The sequence below is a fragment of the Sturnira hondurensis genome, unplaced genomic scaffold, assembly GCF_014824575.4.
Source record: "Sturnira hondurensis isolate 20B ecotype Veracruz unplaced genomic scaffold, ASM1482457v3 Scaffold0006413, whole genome shotgun sequence".
Taxonomy (NCBI): domain Eukaryota; kingdom Metazoa; phylum Chordata; class Mammalia; order Chiroptera; family Phyllostomidae; genus Sturnira; species Sturnira hondurensis.
Window position 1 is genome coordinate 24,181,366 of NW_028079044.1, and position 21,784 is coordinate 24,203,149.

Consider the following 21,784-nt stretch of genomic DNA (forward strand, 5'->3'; position numbering starts at 1 on the left):
AACACACTCTTTCAGAAGCATTCCAAGGCTGTCTTATGTTAAACCTCAAGTTTTTCTTGCTATTTTGCTTGTTTCTGACTTTTTACTCGTTTCTCTTCCTCTCTTTCTCTCCTCCCTGCCCCACTTTTGTTTTTCCTTAGAAGAGACTGGCTAACAATCTCTATAACAATTGAAGTGGATCACTTGACCCCCTTCCCTACTGTCAATCCAAGCACAGACAAACGGCTTTCCTAAGGACGCATCTGGCATCCCTTACAACCCTGCAACTCTGTCAAATCAGAAACTGGGCTTCCTGGATCAGCCCTTTCCAAAACTATTATTATTTATCTTTCTGGTCTCTGGGTTCCTCAATTTAATTGACACTGTTTTAATGCAGACAGCTTTTAATTATATCCAGGGTGCCTCAGCCTCATTGACTTGCACACTGTTGTTTCCATCAAGGTCAAGACCCTTGAGTCAGCTTTGCCCCAGTGTGACCTATGACCTCAGTAATTATTGGCGTGCAACTGAATGTCTCTCAGTGTGTGTTGCCATTGACTCTTGGTTCATAGTAATTCTTGCTCATGTGATTAAAAAATATATATATATATAAATAGCTAGTTCAGTTTCTAGTCACTTGATCATGTTAACCCAACAGAACTTAAATCTTTGGAAAAACTCAAGTTGGGTTTTAAAAAGTGAGGTCACTATTCAACACAGCTCCTAAATTTCCAAGTCTTCTTTTCTGCTACCTCACGAGCTTCTCAATGATTATGAGATTGGTAGTGAACGGAAGCCATGAGTACCAGTACAAATCACCTGGGCTTTGAAACCGCACAGTCCTGGGTTATATCTTGGCTCTATCACAGCATATGGCCCTGGACAGATTAAGTATTCATTCTGAATCTCTCTTTCCTCAACTGTACAGTAAGGATGATAAAGTCTATTTTGCAGTATTGGGTGGTGATTCAAAGAGATATAGCATATCTTATTTATGGGCCACATGGGGAGAAACGTATTGAAACCTTTCACTATGATGGTGAATTTGTTGACTTCTTCTTGAAATTCCAATAATGTATATAGAAAACCCAACACAGTGTGTGTGCAGGGTCAGCACTCAATAGACACATGCATTTAACAGGAAGAAAGCTAAAGCAATCCAGTACGTTCGCAAATCTTATCTTTAACAAAACATCATTCTAGACCAGGCTTCAGCAAAACGGGGTATAGGCCCACTGTCTAGCCCACTGTCTATTTTGTATGGTTTGGTTTTTTACATTTTAATATGTCACCCAAAAAATAAGAAGAGGAATATCTTGCGACACATGAAAATTATGTGAAATTCAGATCTGTGTCCGTAAGTGAAGTTTTGTCGGCACTCAGCCACACCCCTCTGTGCACACGTCGTCTGTGACTGCCTTCCTGCTGCGAAGATTGGCACGGCAGCAGAGAGCTTAGGGGCCACAAAGCCTAAAATATTTCCTATCTGACCCTTAAGAGAAAAAGTTTACCAACCCCTAACCTAGATCAGTATTTTGTGTAAGCTATGTTGACTCTAAAGACTGTCTCAAAGTGACCTCAGTTACAGAGAGTTTACTGTCAGGCTGCGATCCTCTGCAGAAAGAGCTGGGGCAGTAACAAAGGGCGATGGTGGCACACAGCGGTCCACCGCCCTTGGCCTGACGCTCCCCACACTCCCGCACGTGGACCTAGGTCCACTTGCTGTGGTTTCTCCCACAACTGCCTTAAAGAGAGCAACACGGGACAGCTAGAGAAGAAATAGCAAGGCCTAAATTAGAAGATCTGTCTTGGATATTCCAGATCTTTCAAAAGCATGGCGCATTGAATTTCTTTACCTCCCAACTGTTTATTGAGCACTCTCTGACCAGGTGCTACTTACATACATTTGCCTCCTTGAGTCTTCTCACCATCCCTATGAGGTCAATATCATTATCTCCATTTTATGGGTGAGTAATCTGAGAAAGAAAGTGGTTAAACAATATGCCCAAGGTCACCCAGCTGAGAAGGTATTAAATCAGGTTTTTCTGATTTTGTGAGTACTTGATCCTACCCATTACATTCTACTACTCCACATATGAATTTAATTCTCAGTTATGGGGAAAAATATGTATTTGAGGGAAAAGTCTAAGCTCTTATCCATTCTTCACTTTACCAGGCTTGTGGAGTGGGAAGCAGTTCGGCTGCTCTGGGAGCTTCATTCACTACAACTGGGCAATCAAACCTAAAAGGGTGGGTTGTTTGAATGCACCTTTATTTCACACCTACCAGTGTGTGCTCTGTCTCCTGAGATGTCTAGTAACTAACGCTCACATGCTTGGGATTTGGAAAGTTAAACTTGAAAGTGAGAAGTGATCCTTCCACAGGAAGGATCTGTAGGGTGAGGACTGTGAGGTGACTTTTCCCCAGAGATACCACTACCCGGTGAAAAGCATCACCAACACTTGATTGCTACGTGGGAATTTCTGATTGGGTAAGAGGACATATTGAAAGACCAATTGTGTTGTCTAGAAAGCAGTGGTGACCTCATAGATTAGACCCTGCACTGCCTCCCTGAGAACTTGGGAAGCTAGACTGTTGCAAGAGACGGATGGGCCCAGGGAAGTGGGAAGAGGAATCTTCCCCAGTGGGAATAGTCCTACAAAGAATCTGAAACGAGATGATTTAAAAATTACTGTTAAAAAAGTATTGCTTTTGGACAGCTATTTAAAGCAAGATTCTGGCTTGTTAGGGCATTCCAATAAGAATTCTGTTTAACAACACTGAAGGTCATCTTTTAGTACAAATGCTCCAAAAACGTATTTATAAATTCCAAGTGTAAAAATTAAAGAGCATACTTAATGTCATAAAACTTTATGTTATCAACAAAACTGAGGTCTCATTTCAGATCATACTAACGTCAAAATCAGTCATCAAAATAAGAGTAAAGAAAAGTGAAACAGTTACTATGGGATTTACATAATAAATATTCCTTTTGGGGCAAAATGAAGTTTAGAGCCACATATTAGGGAAGGGCTTACTGCATTTTTAAAGGAAGTAGTATAAAATACATGTCAAATACAAATACCAAAAAAGGACAAAAAAACCCCCTACAAAACAAGTTATTAACTAAAGTTAATGGTTACAGAACACTGACACTTGTGGACTTCAATCTTAGACCAGGTAGAGGGCAGTTCCTTCACTGAGAAGTTTTTGGAGCTGCAAGGTAACAGACCAGGCTGACAGGCAGAGGGACTTGATGGAGAAAGGGGCGGGGAACTAGAGTCTGGAAGACGGTAAATCCACAAGCCGCAGGTGCATCCAAAAGACAAATCATGACTCACACACTTGTAAGTCATGTATGGGCACAGTCAGTCTCATTTCTCTATTCCACACTCACATTCATTCTCTTCCACCCAGCCCCAGCCCTAATTATAAGATTTTCCAAACACTATCAGGACTTGAGTCACTAAAACTACTCTGAGCCTTGTTTTTACAATGCTCTCTTTAATTAAAGGTGACTACTGCCAGCAGCTATTATCTGCTACACTTTTGTACCATGCTGTCCTAGTAAAGCAGCCAGGATTTGAGCCAGGGTCATGCCATGAAGTAGATATACTTTGGCCCTTCTGGGGGCAACAGGACATATAATTTCCACTGGGAAAGCAAGTCATCTGTAGGGGAAGAAGGTGAGAATCCAGGTGATTCTCCTAATTGCATGTAGAAACTCCAGACAGAGTGAGGCTGGTTGGCCAGGAAGTGGTGAGGAACTCTGGGGGTGGGGTGTGGAATGAGAAGATGATGGCCCCTTTATCCCACGTGGTGAGCCCACATTAAGAACCTAACCTGTGAGTAGTGACTGGATGCCCAGGATAATTAAATAGGCTGCACCCGAGGGCAATTCCCCAATGTCGAGAATGGGCTATGTAGTCATTCTCAATAACTCAATCACATTCACCACCCACTCTTGAGCACTTGCTGTGTTCTAGCGCAGTGCTCAGCAGAAGCTATTCAAAAATAAGTAAGAGTACCATGCAGCATAAGATACATGCTCAGCAAATGTTTGTTGGATAGATGGTTGGATGGATGTATGGATGAAGGAAGACAGTCTCTGCCCTCAAAGCTTTCACCCTCCAATAGAGGAGACACAAACACGGAAAATTTGGTGCTAAAACAACAAAGGTATGAAATGGGAACCATACTGAAGCAAAGGAGTGACTAATTACTTCTATTTGAGTGAGTCAAGGGTGTTGCGTCTGGATTTTGAAAATCAGAAGTTTACCAGTTTTAATCAAAGTAGGGAAAATAATATACGTGAAAGCACAGAGGTACAAAATAGCATGATGCACATGGGGAACTAGTTCAGCATGGCGAGAGAGGTGAATACAGTAATTGGGATCCCTATAGTCTAGCGGGAATGTCAAAACCGCAAAGTTCGGGGATAAGATCTTGCAAGACTTTCTGTGATATCCCAGGCAGGTTGAACTACCAGAATGAGACATGGAATTCAGGCAGAACCGTCCCATAAATTTTGAGTAAGCACATACACCATTGTCACAGCATGCCTAAAAAACCTGGTCTCGAGCAATGACTGAGTGATCTATATGCTACATTGGGGGCTTAAAAATGGGAGAACCTCAGCTGTCTTCTGGCCCCTCTTTGTCACCAGCAGCTCTGTATGTGGTGGTGGGTGGCGCTCAGCACTGCTACACTGTTTCTTCACGCTGGCTCCACATTTCCTCTCACATTCAGTCCCACCTCAAGACACAGGCCAAATGGAAAATGTCACAGGTGGCCCCTTTCCTGGAGAAATTATACTTAGGCTCCCATAGCAATAGGTTTCAAAATGGCGTGGTCATCTGGCTAAAAGTGGCCATCCAGTGGGAGCTCTATGTGGAACACAATCCAAGGATGAGAACCGGGCCACTTAGAGGAAACTGTTATGGGCTTCAGTGGGTCCTGTCCTCAAGCCCTCATGGGCTGGACCAAATTAAAACAAAGGGGCAGAGACGTCCTATCATCAGAGGCAATCAAAAAAGGGGCTCTTCTGTATGGCCTCCAGCCTAGAGTCAAGGCTAGTTAGAGCAAGCCTTCACCGGCTCCAAACTGAGCTCCACAACATGGATATCATTTACCATGTCATGGTATAAAGGCCTATTAGGCAAAGGGTGTGAACGGGCATTATACAATGCAAGTAATAAAAATGCGAAGGGTGTGTTTTGGAAAGTTCCGCCTTTGCAAGAAAATGAAATATAAAATAATACTATTTCTAATAATATTTTTTAAATAATTAAAGATAATATTAAAGAAGGTGTGGGAAATAGAAACTCCCAAAAATGCTAGTAGGAATATAAATTGATTCTCCTCCGACAGGGGGCAAATTGGACAGAAAGGGGCAGAACCTAAGGCCAGGAGACTGCTTTGTGGGCGGGACTCCAGGCAGAGGGAGGTGCCCGGAGTATAGCTGCCGCTGGATGGTGAGAGTAAACAAAATGAATAGTCAGAATTCACAACTCTCGGAAAGTGATTAGGCTGAGTAACTGGGTAGACCGTGTCACTCGCTAAAAGAAGTCATTGTCGTCATCATCACCCTCCCAATCAGCAGTGACTTTATAAACCACTGAGTATGGGCAAGCACTGTTCTGGGGACTTTACAAGTAATAATACATTTAATTCTCATAACAGCAACGTGAGATAGATTAGTCTTGTCCCCTATGGCAAATAGGAAACTGAGGCACAAGAGTTGAAACCCTACCCAAGAAGTCATACTTTATATGAAATTATCCTTTCCATCTTTACTTGTGATGTTTTCAAACAGTGGAAATAACTTCAATACAGTACTAGTAGATGAAGCGTGTAAACAGAGGTTCTGCTATATGGTTGAGTGTATGTTCTGGTGGAATCTTTGATGAATAGAAAAGAGCATACAGTGTAAGTGAGGAAAAAATCAGGTATAGAATTCTGGTGGGGGGGGGGATATGCATATACAAGGTTTCCATGATCTGATAAGAAAAGGCCACTTAAAGTAAAGCTACTTAAAACATAGTGTAATGATGAATAGCTAATAAGGGATCAATTAGAGTTGTATCTTGTGAAACTAAACTAGAAGTTATACGATTTTATTTTCTCTCATATTTAACGCTATGTAGGATATAATTAAAACTTAGAGCTAATTCTTGGAACCCAGACTGAAACCATAAGTATAAATAAACTATGTGATAGTGACCTGAATTCCTCCAAAGTAGAACTTGAGGACCTGTGTGCTGCTAGTTGACCCAGGAGGAGATACCAAGTAGCATGACTGAGGGACAATGGAGATAAGGGCAGGAAGGATCACAATGTAGGGTGCATTATCAAGGTCACTTCTGGGACAACTGCGGCATCATCCCACCAGCAACCTTCTGAGGAGGGCGGGGAATGCCTCTCAGAGTTGTCCACCTGGGCACTGACCAGGAGGACTATTTCTCCATCAGTTCCATGTTCCACATCACTTGTGGATTGTTGCTGGGGCCATTAATGCTCCCAGCCCTCTGGGCCGCTTGTGTCTGTTGGAAGAGCAGCATTGGCATTGAGAGCATTGGAGCAGCCCAAGAAGGAAGTGAAGGGTAGAAGCCATTGAGTGGAAGCCCGAGAGAGCCTTCTTCCATCCTGAGGCCCTGGCTGTGGCCAAGCACACGTGAGCCTGCCTATCTGAGGTGACTGATACAATAGCACAACACAGTAGTGTTTCCATTTGAATGGCAGCAAAATGACAAGGAAGACCTCTACAAAAGCATTTAGTAGATGTTTGAGGTCTTCATTTCCCCCAAAGGTCTTTCTTATTCTTTAATATTCTGCCTACCACAGCCTCCCCTTGCTGAGTTTTTTTCTTTCATTGTTAACTGTCCTGACCATGCCAAACAACATTTGTCAATGGCTTTGTATGTGATTCTAGCAATTCTCTAGTGTTGTGTTTACTGGCTTCACAAAACAATGCATCTTTTCCAAGATTTGCAGTTTCTCTTTGAGTGAATTTGTCATGTATTTGCAATTAGTAGAGAGGACAGCATCGAGTGGCAATGTCCTCGGAGGGCACAGCTTTCCTTTCCTGTGTCTCAGAATGGAGACAGGCAGTCCCAATCCCCCTGACCAGCTGACCCTAATTAAAATGAGCCTCCTTAGGATGACCAAGACTACAGAAGTTGATTAACAAGACCAGAAACATCATTGATACATGATGTTTTTGTACAGCATAAAAAACAAATGTCCTGCCACTGGAATTTTGAATACAACCAGCCGCCTCCTAATGCACCTTACCTTGAGCTGCAGCCCACAGGTTTCTACTAGCCCAGGTGTGCAGCTGCATGCTCTGTCCTACAGGAAGAACGTGCAAACAGATGGGGGGTGGGGGAAGGTAAGAGGAAGCATTCTCCAAAAGCTGCATCTGGAGGCAAGGATGCAATGATAGGGCAGACTGACAAGAATCCAAATAGGACAGGAGTTTTGTCACCTCATTTTTCAGGAGTGATGTTGTGAAATCTGAATGGCTTCAGAGCTCAGGTGTCCAGGTCTCAGTGGGTATTCATTTCATAACCTGACACCGAAAGCATTCAGCAGAGTTGGGCTGTGATTGAATGCCACCAGGGGTGCTACCAGCAGCTCACTGAAAAACATAAATAAAAAGAAGGAAAAGAAAAGAAAGCATCAAACCGTTGCAAGTGTGGCTCAATTGATTGGAGTGTCATCCCATATGTCCAAAGTTGTAGGTTCAATTCCCAGCAAGGGCACATTCCTGGGTTGCAGGTTTGATCCCTAGTCGAGGCAACTATGCAAGCAGACAATTGATGTTTCTCTGTCTCTCTCCTCCTTCCTCTCCCTACCTCTCTCTCTAAAAGCAATGAACAAAAAATGTCCTCAGGTGAGGATAAAAACAGCATCAAGAGCTTTTCTCTGAGATGGGAAAGGCACAGGCGATACCTGCAGGGCCTTGGCCTCCCAGAGAGGAACTTCCCCTAATGCAGGGGGGTGGGCTGCTTTGTTTTTGTAAAAGACAGCTATTGCCGGTTGATCTGACTCACGCAGGGTTGTTCTAGGACAGAAGGAAGCCACCACTAAGGGAACTGATGCTGGAGCCAACAGAAGTGGGTAGGCACTTTTGCTGATGTGGCCCTTTTTCTTACCAATTCCCTTCCCACCTCTGCAGCTGTGAGTCGCTGACACACCCGTTTCTAAGGCCTGGCAGGCCAGCCCTGCTTCCCAGCATAAGATAGTGTTTAGGCACAGCTCATGGGTCACCACTAGAGGGTAACCATCAACTTCCTGCAAATGCAGCAAAGTCCATGGTTACTTGGGAAGGGTGCAGAGCAGGGAGCATCTTCTCCCCCAACCTAGACTAAGAACGAGGGCCTATCCAGAGCCAGACTCCTGTGTGAAGCCACACAAAGGCCCTATAAGGTTTGATCATCCCCATTTTGCAAATGAGAACTGAGGCTCAGAGGGGTTAAGTTACCAGCACAGTGCAGCCCAGCAAGCAAATATCAGAGTGGAGATTCCCACCCAGGTTGTCAGTTAGTAAGGCAGATGGTGGTCTTCCCACTACATCTGCTGTCCCTTTAAGGAATGGACCAGCATTTTCCAACGGCAACACTACTGGGACTCTGGCAGGACAATTTGTCCTTAACATCAACATTCTGACTTGCATCCCAAGTGTCTGTGGCATCCTCCTGTCATTGTAACAACCCAAATCACCCCACACATTTCCAACACCCCCATGTGGCCTGCTGATGTGAAAGACATCTGTAGTATAATAAGTAAGTTAGTAAAAATAAAATAATTTATGTGCTATGTGGTTTTAAGTGCATGTATATTCCCAAGTTAACAGATTAAATACTTAAATGGACATCTAACTAGTTGACCCATACCCTAGAGTTTGTGTAATCAGTTAGCAAAAAAAAAAAAAACCCAGAACATTTTTGGGAAAATTTTCTCATTGAAGAAATGGAAGATTGCCATGTCTCCTAGATTGACTTCTCCTTGGGCAAAACAAGAAGTCTCTTGGGTAACTTGGTAGACAACTAGAATGCATACACCACCTCCCTGGATATCATGGAGACTACTAAAAGGAAACCAAGGCCCCTCTAAATCAGGAGAGCACACACATGGGTGGCAGACTGTCAAACCACAGGAGATGGTGGGGTGAGGAGGGCAAGCCTTCTGAGGCCCTGGCATGACCCTCTTATAAAAGCAGGTTCTCCGAATTCGGCTCCACTGTGCCTTGAACTTGAAAGGATCCTGTGTCCATGGGCACCTGTCAACAGAAATCACAGGCAAGACAAAGGAGCAAATTACCCCAGGACTAGATTCTGGCACTCTTCAGGCAATCCAACAGTGCCAAGAGCCTCCTGTGCCAAGCTCCTGGCACCCCTGCAGCTGCGTGAACACCGCAGACAAAGTAAGTGCCCTGAACTGCAAATCAGATGTGCCTTCTGCCTGCACTCACAGAGCATGGCTGACCAGGCTCTCAGCTCCCTGCCAGTGGCCCTCTAACACAATGCGTCATCGTGAGCTCACCGCTGGGCACAAGCACTGCTGACCTGGCCGTCAGTGGCAAACACCTGGGAAGAGCAGGCAGGAACACATTTGTTTCACAGACACTACCTTGAATGTGATGCCCGTCCCTTTTCCAAAGTATGCACTGCTAGTGACTTCTATCTAAAATTCATGGGAATGTGTTTGGCAAATCACATGCTGACATGTTTATCTTGTTAGCTGTCAAAGATGAGTAAGTATGCACGTTGAATGCCGTCATTCAGCCTGAACCAAGACAGGCTACTCAAGAAAGCTAACAAAATAAATACATTTTCTAACATGATTTGTCAGGTTTATATTAATTCTTTGTTCAGAGCTTGTCATCATTGACCTTAAATAGACCTCTGATGACCCAGGGACATAGAAACCACAAGTTGTCATGTGCCGCACGTATTAAAGCCACCAGCTGCCAACAGGGCCCTGCAGAGATGTGTGATGGAGCAGCTACAAGCCTGCTCTGTGGAATCCCCTTATCTTTCAGTATCTAATTACCCTGCAGGGGCCACTGAAAAGCGTACCTCAGGCCTTCCACCAACACAAGCAAAAAAGCAGATGAGGTAATTGCCACATTCTTAACAATCCTGTGCACCTTTGCAGATAGCCAAAGCAAAGTCCTGAAAGGGGGGTCCAACGGAGGAAATGATAGCATCACGAATTCTGGGGCAGTGAAATGTCGGGGGGACTGAAGGACTTCGCAGTGCAGACATGAATTACACTGCCCCTCCCCTTCCCTGACCAACCAGCTCTGGTCTGTCTGGAGGTAGCAGGTGAATTTCTGACTCCTCTGTGACAATTCAGGGGTCCCTATAAGGGAGGGCGCCCATGCCCATGCCCCAGGACAGCCTTCCTGGGGGACAAACCCTTTGAGTGAGACCAGCAGCCCAGGAATCTACACGTGTTAAAGCTTCGCCGAGGGGTCTGGTGGGCAGCCCTGGCGTCCCCTCACAGCGCAGGAGGGCGAGCTTCGGTCTCGGCTGGGAGCCCTGCAGTCAAGTTTAGAAAGGGCAAACTGGACATGGAAAGCACAATTTTGTTTTCTCCAAGGTCTCCGTTTTATCTTTAAATGTATTAGATATTGTTGTCATGTGTTTGCTCTTTCACAACTCACAACTTCCCAACTCTCTGAGTAAAACTGATTTTCAAAAAAACAAAAAAAATGTACCTGGTTTATAATGTGGTCCTATGCCGTGATAACAGCTAGGATTTCTGAGAAACATCCTAAGAGATTTTCCTGTCCCAAGTCATTTAAATGTCTCCGTTGCCCTAGGAAGAGGCATCACAATCCACATTTTGCATATGAGGAAGCTGAGGCTTGGTGAGGTCACATGAAATCTCAGTGAGAAGGAGGCAGAGTCGGAAACCAGGTTCAGTTTCCTTTGACCCTCACTTGGGTGCCCTGGACCATTGTGATTTACAGCCATCCAGCCTGAGAAACTCATTCCCTGCCTAGAGGCCGTTTTCTTTCTGACAGGGGATGGCCTTTCAGTGACACTCCCTGTGACAATTATAACAGCAACAACACACAGTGGTGTGGGCAAGGCCAGGCACCCACTGTGTGGAGGGACTGAAACTCAGCTCTCCTTCCTCCAAGTCAGACCCACCCCAACCATTCCCTAAAGAGAAAGTTGGGAAACTCAAGGTGACAAGCCCTCAACACGAGAGCCAAGGCCACCATATCCAGCCTCCCTTCCCAGAGCAAGAGCAAGGACGTGTCAGGAAGTCCGCCATGCGAGGGGCGCAGTAGGACTCCATCAGCCCACAGCACAGCTGCAGGCCACAGCACCGCACCTGGGAGCCACCAGGCACCGGGGCTAGCTTTTGCATCTAAAAATGTGTATGCTTTCGAAGGTCTCAGTCTCAAAGGAGGTTTCAGTGCCTGTCTGGACCAAACATTTTTTCTCGAATTGTACTCCCTTGCAGGTTAACCTTTGAGAAAACAATGTCTGGGGAAGTTCCTCCAGTCCTCCTGAAAAAGGGAGGCACCACATCGGGCCTTCCCAAGACACTGACTTGGATGTGTAGCTGAGCAGACAACATGAGAGATGAAAATTAACCAAGACAGAGTCCCATAAAAAGGAATACGTGTCTTTGATTTAGAGGGCAGCCTTGCCGTTCATTCATTCTTTCATTCATGGGCTATTTACTGAGCACCTACTAGGTGCCATGCACTGTGGTGGATGCTGTGCAGACACAGATACACAGGACAAACATAATCCCTGCTTTTATGACTTCAAGGTCAAACAGAGAAAAGTAACATAAATATCTGCCTATACTTGTGAAGAAGAGAACTAATAATCACATGGCAATAAATAGTAAGAACAAGCAGTTTTCGAGAGCTTGCTCCATAGCAGAGGCTGCCTGCACTAAACCACTGTCCTGTGTTACTATGTTTAAAATTTACAAAACCTTTTGAAATAAGTCCAATTAGCATTCCATTTTATAGAAGAGGCTACTGGGGCTCAGTCACTTTAAGTCACACGCTTAACAGCATGCGGCTGGGCATTTTCAGGCTAAGCTGCTCAGGATTGACTCACAGATGTCTAACCCCAGAGCCTTGACGTAAAAGGACCTACGTTCCAGCCCTGCAGCCACAGAGCAGTGTCTGCCTCACGGGTTTGCTGTGAGAATTAAAGGTGTGAGGCATGTCCTAGGTGTGAACGCTTTAGTCATCGGCTGTGAATACAAAGACCTTCGTGCTCTGTGTAGCCAGCTGTGGACTAAGTGTTTCTATGCCTGTGGGTGGGTCAGGTTGACAGGTAGTCAGGCAAAGCTGCAGAGAGGAGACCTTTAATGGGATTTTGAAGGAGCTGTACAAGTTTACCAGACAAGATGAGGTGGGAGTGCAGAGAGAGGAGGACACGGACATCCTAAGCAGTGGAGAGTAAATGGGGAAGCAGTTACGTCCGGCTGGAGGCTAGCACGGGGCTGGGGGCGGGAGAATAAAAAGAAGACTCCTGAGAGGTGGGCGAGGCCAGATCTGGGACAATGGATAACACGCTACCAAGTTGCACCTGACCCTGAAGGTGACAGCGAGTGCAATGGAAAAGTCACTGCCACAATATGGAAGGTGGGTTAGAGGGGAGACCTGGATGGCAGCAGGAAACCTGGTCAAAAAATTACTTACGCATTGCAATGAGAGAGCCATTCGTCCATCTGTTCATGCACGCAGTCAGCCAGCCTGTCAATCAGCACATATTTAAAGGTCGTTCACACAGCAGTTCTCCAAGTATGATCTGTGGACCCCGGGAGGTCCTAAGCCCCTTTCAGAGATATGTATCCCAGTGATCAAAACTGTGTTCATAATACTACTAACATTATTTGCCTCCTTCACCCTCCTTCTCTCACAAAAGTCTGTGGAATTTTCCAGAAGCTGCACAACCACAGCTGGTACATCAGATTGAAGGCACAAGCAGATACAAGCACCCCTTGTCCTTTTATTAAGTCAGACATAAAGAGATTTGAAAAACTATGAAACTCACGAAATTTTCTTGATTTTGGAAAATTTTGTCATTGTTCATAAAAATGGGCTTTGTTGCATAATGGGTTTATTACTATTTTTAAATAAACTAGTATATATTTTAAAATTAAGTACCGTGTTTTTTAGACTATAAGATGCACTCCCCCTGAAATTTGGGAGGAAAACAGGGGTGCATCTTACAGTCCAAATGTAGCTAACCTGGCTTGCTGTGGCGGGGGCAGCGGGGGAGGGGTCACAGGTTATTAAATATTTTACCACATTTTTTGCCTCCAAAATTTCCCCCTATTTTCCTCCTCTGAAACCTAGGTGTGTCTTGTGGTCCAGTGCATCTTATAGTCCTAAAAATATGGTATTTAAAATTCTCCTCTTTAATTTTCAGAGTGGTAAATATTAACAGATAAAAGACAATTTTTAAGAGTGCAGAAGTGCCCTAAGAGGAAGCAGTTTGAGAAACAGTATACAGCAAGGAGTGTCCAGGACGGCAGGAATACAGCGATGGACAGGTCCTGGTCCCCACCCCTGGGAGTCTATTGTTCTGCTGAGATCATCTGAGTGTGTTAACAGAGACGGTCATTTCACAAGGCAGTGATTCGACTCTGCAGAGCACAGTTGGTGGGAGGAGGGGTGATGCTTCCCAATTCATGCATCGGCAGCAAACTCATGGTCTTCTCTTGCTCTCGCTGAATGCTGTTGTCCCCAAGGGCACTGTGTCCTGTGAGAGCCTCTCACATGATGTCACTTGTCCCTCCCACACCTCTCGAAGTACAACCAGACCTGGACAAAACTGACAAAGGGGTCCTTCATGCTCAGGATTGCATCCTCCAACCTTTTTCTCTCCTTCCTAGTCAGGCATTGCTATCTTGGTAAAAGCTTCCCAGACCCAATCAAGAATCAGTGCCCTGGCCCTGGTCAGTGTGGCTTCACTGGTTGAGCATCATCTCACAAAGCAAAAGGCTGCAGGTTTGATTCCTGGTCAGGGCACATGAATGGATTGCAGATTTGGTCCCCAGTCAGGGCACATATGAGAGGCAATCAATCGATGTTTCTCTCCTCCTCTTTCTTCCTCCCTGGCCTGTAAAAATAAATAAGTAAAATCTTTTAAATAAAAAAGAATCACTGCCCTGGACATGCCTACCATTCACTTCATAGACGAATCCTTCACTCTCCTCTTCAAACACGTCCTCCCTATCCACCCTCATCCACTCAGATCAGCTTCCTAATCCACTGAGAAAACTGAGGCAATCCAAGAAGAAATTGCATGCTCTTCCCTCACTCCATGTCCCCCACCACATGGGCTCCCTGAAGGTCACCATGGACGAGCCTCCGGCTCCTGACCCTCGTGTGCACCCCTTTCAGCTTGCTCAAGGCCACTCTCTCCAGCAGTTGCCTCATCTCTCTCCTGCATCAATCATTTTTGCCCTTTACTAGAACTTTCCCATTAGCACACATTTCTTCGATAAAAAAGCTCCCTTTGCCCTCATCCCTATTTCCTATTTCTTCTGCTCTCTCTTTTACAGAAAAATTATTCAGTAGTGTTTCTACTTTCTATCTCATCTTCTCTTCTCATTCATTCCTGAGCTCACTCCAGTCATAATTCCTCCCCCACCATCCCACTGAAACTGTTCCCTAACGGCACCCAAGTCTCTCAATCAGTCCGTGTTCAGTCCTCGTCTGGTCCGACTTTTCCATAGTTTTTCCCTCAGCTTATCTGCTCTGGTCTTGCAAACACATTCTTTACCTGACTCCTAGAGCACCACAGTCCAAGGGTTTCCTGCCCTCGTCCTTGGCCTCCTCTGCCAGCTGCTCCTCATGTCCCTGAATTCTATTAGTGTGTCCTCCATTCAGTCATCAGACCATTTTTTTTCAGGTGTAGTCACTCCCTAACTGATTTGAATCAGGCCCAGTGCTTTCTGTAAACACTGTCTGTGCCACTGACTTCCAAATTTATATCTGCTTCCTGGACTGCTCTTCCTTCCACTACAGATTCATAAATCCAGCTGTTAGAAAGCCATCTAACTTCACATATCCACAACGGAACTACTATTCTTAACCCCACCCACCCCTAAAAAAAACACGTATTCCTTCCAAAGTCTTTCTCTCATCTCCATAAATGACAACTCCAACCTTCCAGTGCTCTGACCAAAAAGCCTTGGATCGACCTTGAATCCTGTCCTAACGCAGAGGAGGGAGAGAGTTAGATTGAATTAAGTCTGAGGTTTTGCCACCCAAGTACACAGCGGGAGGCAAGGAGGAGAGGCTGTCCCCACAGACTCCAAGCTGGATAAGGAAGACACTGAGAACACTGAGACATTGGTGGTAACTGACACGCTGGCTGTGTCCAGGGGGCGGCAGTCCCCATGGAGTGGAGGGCTGCGGTGAGTAAACCAGGATCTGATGAGATTCTTGAAAGCAAGACCAGCTATAGTGCAGGTGTCTTATATGGCCACGGGAGCAAGACACTGAGGTGGGTTGGAGGGACACACAACTGCAGTGAGCCTGGCAGTGTCCCAAGTGGCCAACGGTTGCTTCCCTGGATGTTGAAGGTAAAAACAGTCACAGCTCTTGGTGCGTCCTTCACCGGTCTCTTGTTTGTGCAAGAGAAAGCAGAAAGCAAGTTCAGGGATCACAGACCAGAAAGCAAACTCAGGGATCACACTCATCTAGCACCTACCACAGAGCCTGGAAATCAACCTGTACTTGATTCTTTTCAAAATCAAAGCGGCCAAGAGATCACTGGATGTAGGCCCTTCGCCTCAAGAAGGAAGGGATTATTACAATCTTCTGAAACCAAGCTGATCTCTAGGCCCGTGGGCAGCATCTCTTGCAGAGTGAACTGAATCCTCTCAACTCTGTGTGGCTTCAACCCACCACTTCCTTAGCTGCGCATAAACATAACACACATTCATTCCTTCAGTAGCTTCAGGCAGCTACACTCTGCCACTTTGAGCCATTACGTTGTTTGTTTTCCCTGGTAGGACTCGAGGCCAGCTCGTATCTGTTTCTGAGTTCTCCTGCAGGCCTTCCAGCGCTGACTGGATGTCTAGCTCCTATGGGTTGAGGCCCGGGCAGGGCCAGGTCAGCATCAGCTGTCTCACCTCCGTCTCTGTGGTGCTTCTTCTGGACACTCGTCTTCCTGTGTTGGACAGGGAGGGGTGGGGTGGGAAGTCATTTTCTTGTGCAAGAGCACTCAAAGAATATTCAATAATCTTATTCACTGAGTCATTTCTTTATAAGCTGCCTAACATGTCCCCAACTTCATGGAGAGAGACTAGAGAAGCCCTGGGGTTAGGGCACATAGGATTTTCCCATCCTATACAAAAGTGTATGTGCAAATAGATAAGCAAAGTTGCCAGCAATTAATTAATATTCCAGGGACAGAAAAACTTCATGTTCAAAGAAGCGTGGGGAGTGCTAGATTATAGGAAGTTAAACCTTTTTCATCACATTAGGAGCTTGAGGGGTCCTCAATATGCTGAAATGTGACTCTCCGAGATGAATATCAGTTGTAATCTCTCTTTCTCCCTACCCAGCCAACACCTGACTTGTACCAGGTGCTCCTCCTTTTCTGCTGAAGGATATTTTGAATTCCTAATGGATTTCCATTTTGCTTTTAAGCAAAACATGAGCCAAAGGCATCATCTTGTGAGCTGTAAGTCTGTGCCCGCTTGGCTTGGAGATGCTGACATGGCCCTAAATGTCACTGCATGTATATTAAAATCCCCACTTCTCCCACTCCACAGCACCGCTGGGATCTTTTACCGAAGACTTCACAGAGGAAACAGTCTCAGGAAATAGATTACTGTAGGGTTGCACAGCAGTCACCTAGGAGACCAGCTGTGCCTCTCAATTCCGAGTGCAGACCCAAACAAATGTGCCTCCTATGGCTCCTAGCTAAGCAGTGGGACTGCTCATTTAGCATGGTGGACTGTTGAGAACGCAGACACTTTGAGCTCACCCCTCTGCCCCTACCACTTTGGAGAAGAGGGCGGGGCCCAGGGAGAAGAGGTAGCTTCCCCAACATCATAAAGCTAATACTCTTCTCCTTAAAACCTAAGTCTCAGCGTGGGTTAAAATGGAAACTCAAGCCCCCATCATTACGAGGAGCTGTATTGTTTCCTAATCACTTCAGAAACAAAGATATGCACTCCAGAGTCCTAGTTTGTGGGAACGGGGACAAAAGAAGGGGACAAAGTAGCCATCATTTGACCCACAGAAAGAGATGAAGTCTATGTGCTTCCTCAAGTTCTCAGCTGCACTCACTCCTGCCTTTCACTTGCTCCAGGAAAGCCACCTGAGAAAACTGGGATTGCTGGCATGGGCAACCACCGGGATTAAGATGAGGCTCTCCTAGGTCCATGGAGCCCCACACCCATTTCCTGAGCTCCCATAGAGAGCAGTGTCCACAGCCAGCAGCTACTCAAGGAGAGGAGCTCTGGACACATCACCGGCTCTCTGAGGCTATCCCTTCCATTGAACCTGCAGTCGCAAGCCCAACCCTGTCTGAGGCCCTTCAGGTCTGCACCCTGACTGGGGATATTTGCATTAAACAGGGGACCCTGCTGGGGATGCAGAGAGGACAGAATCACCACCTGCTCATCTGCCTGGAAGGGCTCAGAGTCCAGGGGAGGAGAGCGAGGAAATGTGGGGAACCTGTTCTCCCTTCTCCTCCTCTCACACCCAGGCACCTTCCTTGACAGCACCCTGATTTGCTTCCAGTTTGGGGCTCAGGGGGATGGTAAACCCAAACCCAAGCACCTGCTCTCTGAGAAGAGAATCCAAAGCTCCTTCCTCCCGAGGCTCCCCAAGTGGCAGCAGAAAGCTCAGTACCCAGAGGCATGCATCCACCGTGCATGTTGAGTGGTGTTCCCGCAGCCGTGATGCGGTCGGTCGGAGCCTCTCCATCCCAGGGTGGCACCCGGAGAGCACAGACCTGCTAAAATGCAACTCCAGGGGTTTCCCTTTCCTGGTCCTCTGGGCCACCTTGCCTGCTGTCGGTTTCCTACCTGGTGTTTCAACTGTGCCCTTGGTTCTATCAGTGCCTAATCTACCTCCCAATAAACTCTGTTCCCCAGCTCATCAGCTCACTTTCTTTCACTGGGAATCAAGAAACTCAAAAGGATACAAACTTATGCACAGATATGCCTCAGCAGGTGTAGTAAATGCTAACAGCATTTCCAAGTGCCTCTGAGAGAGGGAAAACCGTGCTGGGAGGAGGAGGTGGTGAGTGACATCCCAGGAGCCTGCAAGGGTAAATAGGTCCTGCGATTATCCCAGGTCCGGCCTGTGGTGCTGCTTCTCTATGTTGGCCACAGCCTGGTCTCCGCCTCTGAGCTCCCTCCCAGAACTGAGATCTGAGCCCCGCAAATGCAGCCACACAAAACCGGCAGCCACCCCTTCCTTCCACCTCTGGGCAAGGGCCCTAGGAAAGCGGGCTGGCTCTCAGTGCTGACAGTGAAACCAAGGAGGGTGTGGGCCTGCTTGGCAGACTCGCCATCTCACAAGCAGTCTCTCTCCTGGGTCCCAGTCCAGACCTCCCACTGAACACACCTTGGGCCGGGGCAGCCTTGGATGTCCGGATCTCCTACTGCTCTCCCAGCCCTACTTGCTGAAAACCGCCCACACACTGCCCCCCACCCACCCTCGCTTCGTGTTTACCATGCTCAGTTCCCACAGAGCCACATTGTTCCACATCTAAGGTTTATGCTTTCATGGGGATTGTGCTTGTCATGCTCAGGGTTAGTAATTTCCATAGAGATTCTAGCAAAAACAACAAATCTAAGTGACTTAATTCCAACAAAACTCTGACAAAAAAAAAAAAAAAGAAGAAGGCCAGTAGCAGATTATAGTCCTCAGACCCCAAACTCACAAGGTAGCTGGCGTCCCCCAGTGTCAGGGACAAAGGTGAGCTAAGCCTGATCTTCCCTCCTGCCTTCCTCCTCCTTAATGAGGGCCTTGGACACAAAGTCTGGGAAGGATCTGTTCAAGGTTTGAGCTGTTGACTCCTAGACAAGAAGAGATTCAGGGGAGAAACAATATAATGCAATTGTGATGAAAATCTCCTCTCAGTAGAAGATTTGCAGAACATTAAACACTACCCACAGACAGTTTCAGTCCGAGTCCCTCGAGGGAGAGAACTAAGAGGCTTTTGAATCTGGGGTTTTTTGCTCGTTATACTTGAAACATCTTCTTCCACTTGGGATGTTGTGTTTGAGGTTTGGCAATGAGGTGGCATTTCCTTAAAAGGGAAATTAAATACATATTTTGGTGGCTATGGCTCAGGTAACCCATGTTCCCAGAGGAAACGAAAGTCTTTGAAAGGAATGTTTGCCTCATTCAGTATAAATAATGTTGATTTGTTTATGTCTTAACCTCTGTTTTGTGATTAATGAGCAAAAATATGTCTTCTGAGAGCCAGAGCACACTGGATCCTTTCTCATGGGCCACACTGCGGCGAGTAAAGACGGAAAGAAGACAGTGCCCCTGTGACGCCGATGAAATGCAGTGTTCTTAACTCCACGAATCTGAAGTTCCTAGGAAAAATGTCAGCTCTTTCATTAGCATTTTTCTTTCTTTTTTTTGCTTGCAAATTATGACTCCCAGAAATTTAAAATTACTTCTTAAATTTAAAATTACTTTGTTTAAAAAAGTAAGCAATTATAGCCTTTAGTTTGGGCCTTGCAGGATATGGTAAAATTGTGGATCAGTTGAGGCTGCTGCATCCTGGGAAAGCCATGCTTCCTTCTGATCTTAGCTGCTGGCAGCATGAAGGGGGTGATAAAGCCCACCTCACTTCCTAGGATGGCTATGCAGAGCAAATGAAATAATGAATTAAAAGTGCCCTGGTAATGGCAAAGTATGTCACAATTGTAAGAGAGAGAAGGAAAAGGAAGCCAAGGTTCAGTGTGTGCCCATTGTGTACCAGGCACTGCATAAATTGACTCTGGCAGCCCTGGCTGGTGTAGCTCAGTGGGTTGAGCATGGGCTTGTGCAGCAAAGGGTCACAGGTTTGATTCCCAGTCAGGGCACATGCCTGGGTTGCAGGCCAGGCCCACAGTAGGGGATACATGAGAGGCAACCACATATTGATGTTTCTCTCCCACTCTTTATCCTTCCCTTCCTCTCTCTCTAAAAATAAAACAAATAAGATATTTTTAAAAAATGAGTCTGGCAGTAGCCTCTATTGAGTGCTCTCTACACTTCCAATCTTGCCACCCCCATCCTCCAGCCAAAATAACATAAATCAGATCATGTCATTCCTAGCTTTTAAATGTTTTCCCATTACACTTAGAACGCAGTAGTTCCCCTTATCTGCAAGTGATGTGTGCCAAGACCCCCAGTGGGTGCCTGAAAATGCAGATGGTACTGACCCCTGTACGCACTGTGTACTTTCCTATATACATATACCTATGAGAAAGTTTAACTTATGAATTAGGTACAATAAGAGATTAAAAACAACTAGTAATAAAATAAAACAATTACGACTATATACTGTGATAACACTTACGCGAATGTTCTCCCCTTCTCTCTCTCTCTCTCTCTCTCTCCCTCTCTCTTTCTCTCTCTCTCTCTCCCTCTCTCTCTCTCTCTGTCTCTCTGATAACTGATCTGGTAACCCAGACAGCTACAGAGTGACTCACAGGGACTAACAACAGGTGCGGAACAAGTACAGCATGTGTGCAATGGGTGAAGTGGTGATTCACATCCAGGGCAGGACAGAGCAGAACATCAAGAGATTTCATCACGCTACTTAGAATGGCATGCAACTTAAAACTTATGACTTGTTTATTTCTGGAATTTTCCTGTTAATACTTTTAGACTGTAGAGCATAAAGGGGACATAAATGATGATGGATGAAAACGTACTTGGGGTGGTAAACACACAATACGATATTCAGATGATGTATTATAGAACAGTACACCTGAAATCTGCATCATTTAATTAACCAATGTAATCTCAATAAATTCCATTAAAAAGTTTTAAAAAGGAAATAAATATTTTCAGAGTGTGACTGAAACTGCAGAAATCAAAACCACAGATGTGGGGGACTACGGCAGTGTCCAAACTCCTTGCAACAGCTTATGAGGCGCTGCCTGACCTGGCTCCTCCTTCTCCTCGGCCAATCTTTTTCATCCTTTTCAGTTTACATGTCATTTCCTTCCTCTCAGCCTGGACTGCCACACTGACCAGATAGGTTGTACAATGCACAACTCTAGGGGGTGCCGTTTACACAGACTATTTTTTGCCCAGCAGCACATGGTGCCCCTGTACTTCATTTCCACGACTACTCCCGTTATAGCCTGTTTGACTTGCACTGCATTTCTTCACAGCAATTTGCACATTAATGTGTTAAACGTTCATCTTCTCTACTAGACCATCAGGGTAGGAACTCTTCTTATCACCTTGGAATCCTCTGCTCCTAGAACGATGCCTACAAACAAAAAGTGCTCAATAAATATGCATGGGCTGACTTTTCATGAAGTGCAGATGAATACATGTCATGCTGCCTCTATCTAATATCACCAAACAAGCATGAGCATTGAGGTTTGACAAGCGTTTCAGCAACTGCTCACTGTCCATCTCCCATGCCAATGGACCTGGCAGCAAAGGAGTCCATATATACCACCGACCAGGCTCGGAGGACACCAGAGGCATTTCAATCCTGCCCCATCACAAGCTAGCCAGTAATTACTGACAAGTGAGTATAAAATGTGCTGTCATTTATCCTTGCTAGGATATTTTAAAATTAAGTAAAGCACTTTATAA